The 7,793-nt window shown below is 40.0% G+C and overlaps 1 protein-coding gene and 1 long non-coding RNA gene across 3 annotated transcripts in view; both read left to right on the top strand.

The window, feature by feature from the left end:
- The first annotated feature begins 709 nt into the window (after positions 1-709).
- On the top strand, positions 710-2,380 carry LOC130071565 (uncharacterized). The gene is made up of 2 exons (XR_008804012.1): positions 710-1,661; positions 2,157-2,380. It is a non-coding gene; the product is annotated as an uncharacterized LOC130071565 (long non-coding RNA).
- Positions 2,381-6,148: 3,768 nt separating this feature from the next.
- The window catches only part of tecta (tectorin alpha), a 48,108-nt gene continuing 46,463 nt past the window's right edge, over positions 6,149-7,793 (top strand). The window contains exon 1 of one of the 2 annotated variants that reach the window (XM_056236233.1): positions 6,149-6,554. The gene's annotated coding sequence lies outside the window, so the exon portion shown is untranslated. The remainder of the gene's footprint in view (positions 6,555-7,793) is intronic. The other variant, XM_056236223.1, reaches the window with a different exon arrangement.

Genomic DNA, 7,793 nt, shown 5'->3' with positions numbered 1-7,793 from the left:
TGGATTTAATCATTTTCATTGATGTGTGTTTATGAGACAGCTTCTCAGGAATTACCCTCAACCCCATACATGCCTCTACTCTAAAGAGTATTTTACCCATTACTAAAGGTGCTGTACAGAATATTTGGCCACTTTGCGATGAAGGTATAATTAATTGAGGGAGGGGAGGGGGGGGGGGGGGGGTAATTATGTGTTATTTAATACATTGGGGGGTAATTATACATTGTTTTGGTAATTATGTGAGTTGGGTTTTTGTCTCAGATGAATATGATGGTTTGAGGTACAGGCAATAATTTTATAAGAGTGAATGTCATTAAGAATGTCAAAATTTGCCCCCTTCTTAATGTTTTAAAGACATAATGTAAAAAGTAAATAAAGACAAAAAAGACAAATATCTATAAATAACATTTTTTGTTGCAGGTAACTGTCTTCCACAGTTGTTTTGACTCATTGTAAACAATCATTTTAAAATAAATCATGTTACAAAAGTTTGGCAACCCTGAAATTAGACATAATGATTGCTAGATATCTATTAACAAACCTTCCACTGAATCATACACATGCTGTAAAAGTCAGACTTTCTTCTATTTTTTTATAGATGTGATGTTACCACACAAACACGAATGATGTAAAAGTGTAATTTCCTATGAAATTTCGACCAAACATCTTAAATTAGAAATCATTATAAGATTACCATCGTGAAACGGGGTAAGGCAAGGCATATTTGCTCAATAATTTATTTATTATGTTAATTTTTAAACAAAACATCTTTCATACTGCAGCTTTAAGAACCTTGATAACACAATACCAAGATACTTATACTTGTTATACGATCATACAGTATAGTGTCGTACAGAAATAACAGTCACTGCCCCTAATTTACTTGTGTTCCTACAATGAGGTAGGTGTCTCCAGACATTTAAGCTAAACATGCTTTTCACTCAAGACACTGCGGTCTACATTTCCTAAAAAAAAACTTGACAATGGATAGACATCTTGGCTAGACTTGAAAAATGTCTAAATTACTGAATACAAATTAAATATCTGTAGAATGTGAATGCTTAGAGAAGGGGAGATCTAGGGCTACCTGAGGGCTACCCTTAACATAAAATTAGGCCCATTAGATGAGTAGGTGGTCTGGCATGGGGAGGGGGGCATATAGAAAGTGAACTCTGTCCTCCAGCTGTAACACCAGCCACTTCTTTTCTGCTTGAATTACAGCAGGGTCACCTACAAGCCTGAAGCCCTCTAAGGTTTACACACTTTACATTCACAAACGTGGCTCCCCCTATTATGACCACAGACTGACTGCAATCCCCTAGTCACCGGATAATCAGGCATGTTTTCAGCAAGACCTCTGCAACCTTTCTCAATGGTGGAAAGATTCTTTGGAGTATGTAGATGCCATACTCGTACTGATGTGCAAAGAAGAGCATGTGCTGTTGGGTTATAAACCTGCATTTATTTATTATTATCACTCCCATGTTCCAGAGAAAGAAAGCTAGAGGGGACCAATAATAATGAGAATTTAGCAATATTTCATTTAAGTTACTGTAGATATGATGTTGTTTTTTTAAGCGGAAATGTGGAACACTTTGAATTATTTAATTTTGACTGACTTTTATTTTTAATAATTTTTTTATCATCTCAATATTTTATAGGTTTTAATAGCCTGGGTTTCCCCATACTGCCTTTGCGCAGCACGATTTTATTCATGCTGCTAGGCAGTCTGGATACCATGGACCAAATTTTCGCCTCAGCGAGGGGACCAATCACAGAACAGGGAGGGAGCAGCAAGACGATGACGACGTCTATGCGACACACTGAAGCAGTTTGTTTATACCTATGGATCAAACATGGCAGCAGACGCGAAGTTACCTTTCGATGCAGCCTTGGATATTGTTCCAAGTAGTTTAGAACGCAAATAAATCTCTGACCCATCATCTTCTTCCTCGTCTAATTTCTGTCGCTCTACATACGTCATCTAATTGAAATGATTGGCTATGAGCTACGTACAGGCGCATTTGATAGACATTCGTAGCACCCAATAAACGGCTCTGGGCTTTCATAAACCACGCCTCAAATACGAGAAAATGAACATGTGGTTCCTAGACCTCAATGTCAATGAGACGTGGTCTGACGTTAGCCAGGCTAAGGTTTTAATGGAATTTGAAGATATTACTGTTGCCATTTGTTAAGACATGAAACATTAAGGGACAGCCATACACAAATATCCTTATTCTGTCTACTTAATAGCTCACAAATGACTGTCAATCCATTCCTAAGTATTAGGTCCCTTACCACAGAGAATTGTAAGTTAACTTAAGACATGCCCTTTTCTCAGTCTCAAACTAAATAAAAATCACTTATAAAGGTTTTATACAGATTGTGAGACTAGTTTTAACATGTTAACATTCAGTCTTTATGGTCTTGTTTATTTAACCAAAGTCAGCACATAGCCTACCAGTCTATACATTTCAAGAATTGGATTACCAGGGCTTTTCCTGTTCACTCCCATACCATTTCCTAGCAGAATGGCTCTAATGTTAGAGTGTCTGATATAGTATATAGACTCCCTCTCTAGTTACCAAGCTGTCTCTATGTAACCCTATCCCAGAGGAAGGTGTTAACAGGGAGCTCAGAATCCATTAGGGGCTCAGATTAACTATAATATCACTATTGATAGGAGAAGAGCCTGCATTAATATTGTTGGCAGATATTGAGACATCTTTGTTTCAGTGTAACCGCATATGTCACACTGATGATCTGTTATGTTTAAAAGTCCCATCACTGTTTCAATTGTGTCCTATCACTGGAAATTGAGCTTAATTGTCATATTTTTGCCCAAATCCTATATCAAATTGTTGCTACATTTGTTTACCTCTTTTCTGCGTAATTGTATTCTCCACTGATAATTGGAAATCCCTTATAATACTTACTAATGTCCTCATTTGGATAATAATCTGCTCTATGCCAATGTGTCACTAGATAGAACTGCATGTTCTCATACAAACCACAGTCTGTGTGCTTGGGCACCCCTTTTCTCCCATCTTTCAGCAGTACCTGTGTCTCTACAAGTTTCTCATTGCTCATATTTTGTTCTCATTGTGTTTTGGCTGTGGTGATGACACTTGATCCTCTCTGTTCTGCTCCCAAAGGACATCAGGCCTTTAATGGTGGAATTGTTAACAGAGTAGGTGCTGAAATATTTACCTATTGCTGGGTCTGTATAATGGTGTTTTACGGATTAAATAAAAAAAAAATGGCTTGGGCCATGGATAATCATTAAGTATTAATGAATATGTGAACATTGACATGGAATATTGCTGTAAAAGATGTTAATTGTATTTTACCATTATGTGGAGTTCTGTAGAATGCCATAGTACTGAAAATTTTTAAGAATAAACAGAAGCCAAGGCTTTGCATGAAATTCATAAGAGTCTTAATGTCCCCCAAGCTGAAGTTTCCCCTTTTAATTAAATTTGTTTTATTGTTATTGGACTTAAAATTACGTTTCATCTGACATGGGCAAAGATGTGTTAATGTTAATTAAGTTAACAACAGTATCTAGAGATCCCCAATGTTATGGTTCAGCTGGTCCAGCTGTTGAATCTGCAAAACTGGTAGAGCTTGATGACCATTATACTCTGGTGAATCTAAGGCTATGGTAGTTTTTCTGGATAAGCTGGTGATAAGGTAATGTATTGAGCACAAATTGTATGATCTTTTATCTTGTTTATTTCACCAGGGTTACCTATACCTGTTGCCTTTTATTTAGTTTGCTGTGCTTTCTTGTATATGCTCCTCTTTTGTTGTCGTAGTAGGATAAGCCACTGTGGAGACCTCACCAAGAGCCTAGGCAAATGCTAGCATCCAACTGGAGTCTATCCAGCCAGACAGCCACAAGCTAGCCTGCCACCTGGATCACCACAGTGGTTTGGCTGAGAAAAAGCATCCTGCCTAATTGGTTTCACCACGTTTGGAAGTGCTGACCTATTCCTGTCACGCCTACAGGTGAAAGCTACACGTGCCAAATCTGGCATCGATGTCACACTCTCAGACTCAGCCACAGCTCTGTCTTAAAAACCAAGGCTTAAAAAACATCCATCTCTTTAGCGGCCTAACTATTGGGTAGCATAGCCTCCCAGAGTGCAGCTGTAGCCAGAGTTCACTGGTGGATCGGCAACACAGAGAGTTGTGCCAATCTGAGGGAAGAGGGACAAGGGGTTGCCAGGGCATGAAAGCAGGGGTGGGCTACAAAGGCAAGGTCACACTGGGAGCTGTTGAGGGATTTGGTGTGTTTTGGATAGGTGGGGGTTTTAAGAAAGTTTTTTTTTTTTATCGCCTCACTCTGTAGCAGGGCAAAAAGAACTGGCTGGGCAACTGGTAGCCTGATCTACCCTGTTCACCATAAAGCATGGAAGGCTGAAGGAAGCTCATTGTGTGGCCAGGAGGGGGAGATGTTTTCTGAGAAGGTTTGAGTTACCTTAAGGGGGCTTGACATTGTTGAGGAAAGGAAAGAAAATGAGGGCAAAACAACTGCTTGGCGTAGGATGCATCAAGGGGGTTTGGATGAAAATTAAGATATTGGATGACCCAGCCAGGTTCTTGTCCAGGACCTTTTCTAGCATACAGGGTCAGGCTTGGTGAACCTACCAGCAAGCAACTGCAGCATTAGTGCTCTCATCTATGCTTGAGTCCTTTCCCACGGAAGCTGCTCGATGACTCCAAAGGCCCTCGTTGTACCCGCTGACATTATGGTAATTCAGTCAGCCTGATTTCAATCTGCCAGGTTTGGTTGGCAGGTGGTTGATGGGGCTGACAGTTTGCGATTACATTTTATCAGACACTTGACTCCAATGCCCAGACAGTGGAGTTAATGCTTATCATCAAGCTCATAGCCATCTCTTGTTCTTGGTGGGACTGAAACTTTGTAAAGATTTGGTTGTAAAGATGCAGGATTATCTCAGCTGAGTTGACCTATTCCACAACCACAATGTTTCTGTTTATAGGTCAACATGAAGTAGAATGAGGGACAACTAAAAAAAAGCAAGACAGAATGATAAACCCTGTTAGTAAGTAATTACAACAGCAGAAGTAGATGATGGTGAGAAGATAAGGATTGCTGTCTCCTTTTTGTCCTTACTCACTCTTTCTTCTGTATCTGGTCATTCCAGCACAAGATGATTCAACTGTCCAACAATCAGTCTGGGACCACATTGCACTCTTTGTCAAATTCTCTATGTCCTTGTTATGCACTAGTTTGGTTAAGAGTATGGTCTGCATTTACACAACAAAGCAACAAGGTGTAAAAGAACCCTCCGCTGGGACCCCCACATTGGTCACAGGGAATCTGGGGTCTGCGTTCGTCCAGTCGGCTTTCACACATCCTGCCCCCCTCTGGTATCTAGTTACGTCCACTGTCCTCCTAGAAACAATGGTGAGTCTGACTCAGATCTTGCTCCCATCTCCTTCCCAGACCCTATCACTGTGGATGCACCAATGATTTCCCCCCTTTTTGTCGTTATCTCACCACTGCATCTATGGAAATGAGCCCCATTTGGAGATCAACCCAGGGTTGAGTGAGCTGTTGCAAATGAGGCTGTCCTTAATTGGTGCAAGGAGGCCAGTAAGACAGGAGGGGGAGCACTGATTCACTCACTCACGCACACACATGGAGTGTCTAAGCGGATTCATGTTAATGTGGTAACCCAAGCTCTTCTCCTTTTTTTTTAATCAAATAAAGCTATGTTTTTCTGCCGTGTTTTCTTTTGTAAATAAATGCCCCAAGGGTGGGCTGAAGAGCCCCAGAAGAGATGCAGTGGACTGTGCACTAGCTATGGAGAGGGCTGATATCTAGGGAATTGGAGTTAGATCCAAAGGCCTGACATTTTCTTCAGAAATCCTCTTTGTGCTTACGGCTCTAGTTTCAATATTTCCCTTCAGTTACTTACCAAACGCCACCTTTCACTGGTCCTCAGCTCTACCCCCTTCTCTCATCCACTCTTTCTTCGCCATTCTGTTCTTGTTCTTTTTTTATTCTTTCCCTCTTTCGAAAGTCTCAACCCCACTCTCCATCCCCACCCCTCTCTCTTCCCTCTGACCCTCCTATCCTCCCCCTGACTCCCCCCCAAAAAACGATCTCAGATTAACTTTAACACTATCCCTGGTGCAAAAGGTAGCGCCTGCCTCTGATGCGTCTCCCTTCAGTAGATCCGTACAGGGAACCCACTCTCTCACTCCTTCTCTGTCCTCTCATTCTGGGATCACTTTCTCCAGACTTTTGCTCTTTGAAATCAAGCGTACCCTGAAGCACGGATTGGGCCGTGTTTGCCATTCTTGTCTTTGGCGGTTGTCCGGTGGAATTGGACCAGCACAGCACTCTGTGTGAGTGGAGGATTTAGGAGGGTTTTTCTGGGCTGTCTCCCCCTCCCTTTTCTGCATCCAAGAGCAGAGCCCCTCCGCTCTTGAGACTGTGTTGATGGTACCCACTTGGATGTGACTTAGAGGCTGATGCACAGGTGACGTGCTGAACTTCCGTCCTATGAAGGCAGGTGAGTGCTGATTTCTGAGTTGTGGTCTTTGAACTGGAACGTTGTGTTTTGTTTTCTTATGACAAATTCGCTGTCTTTCACTCCTTGTCAGTTTCTCACAAATGATGTTCAGGTGCTCTCTGCCTCTTTTACACCTCTCTTCTCTCTCTTTGTTTTGAAAACACACTTTGTGTGTGAAAATGTAAATGAAAGGCTTTACCTACCAATCGGTAACTAAGAAATTTTGATAACATCTATCATTGTTATTAATGCCAGTCGTCAGACAAGGCAGCTTGTTTGAGATCGGTTTCTGATAGGTTAGCCAAATGAACTCAAGTCTATGTAATGTGATGTGGAGAGCAATGGATTTGCCTTTTGGCATCTCACACAGTATCTCATGGTTCACTTGGGAATCCCATCAAATGCCAGTTTTGTCTGTGCTTTGGTTTCATGACGGAAGATGTTATGCAGGACATTGTCTAAATACATAGGCTCTCTTCAGGAGACTGGATTTCAGTTATGTTGGAAGGTGGATATTTTTTCTCATTTGGCAGTAGGACGAAATGGTACACTTCCTTTTTTGTAAGACTGCGACTTGAGTATTCGTTCCTAACGCAAGCAGCTTGAATTACATTTTTAGGTTGTTTCCATGGAAGTTTTGAAATGCTTTATTTGATAAATTATTGCTGATTTTGTTAATGAAAAAGTCATTTTTAAATTGTGTTTTTCCTTTATTATTTTTTTTTATTTCATTCATTCATTTATTTTATGACTACTTTTTTAATAAATTATAAAATAAAATAAATAATTAAACTATCTTTACTGTAGGATGGTACATTTAATTTTCTTCCTCTGGATAATTTTCTTACTGAGGCAAAGGTATATCCACAGGTAATCATTAAGATTCCAACATTGTGTGAAATATGACAAATTCATTTAGACTTATATTAGATGCCATGTCTTGATTAATGGAGCTATAAGGACATTGTAAGCTTTAATGTATTCGTATTAATCTGACAACATCATTCTGGATTTGTCATACTGTAAAAAACTTGAACATACGTACAAAATTAACTATAGCAGAAAAAACAATTGCATTGCCATGCCTAATACCAACAATTTATATATTTTCATATCATACACTCTACATACAAGTTATATACAAATGTTTTAATCAGACACTAGACCTTTAGCAGTATTTTGCTTTTGTGTTTACATTAGTATTGGTTTAGGTTTACTTTGAGGCAAGCGGCAAGTTTT

This window comes from Rhinichthys klamathensis, unplaced genomic scaffold (assembly GCF_029890125.1).
Source record: "Rhinichthys klamathensis goyatoka isolate OS25496 unplaced genomic scaffold, OSU_Roscu_1.1 h1tg000019l_1, whole genome shotgun sequence".
Taxonomy (NCBI): Eukaryota; Metazoa; Chordata; class Actinopteri; order Cypriniformes; family Leuciscidae; genus Rhinichthys; species Rhinichthys klamathensis.
Note: the sequence above shows the minus strand (reverse complement) of the source record. Positions and strands in the feature narration are given on the sequence as shown.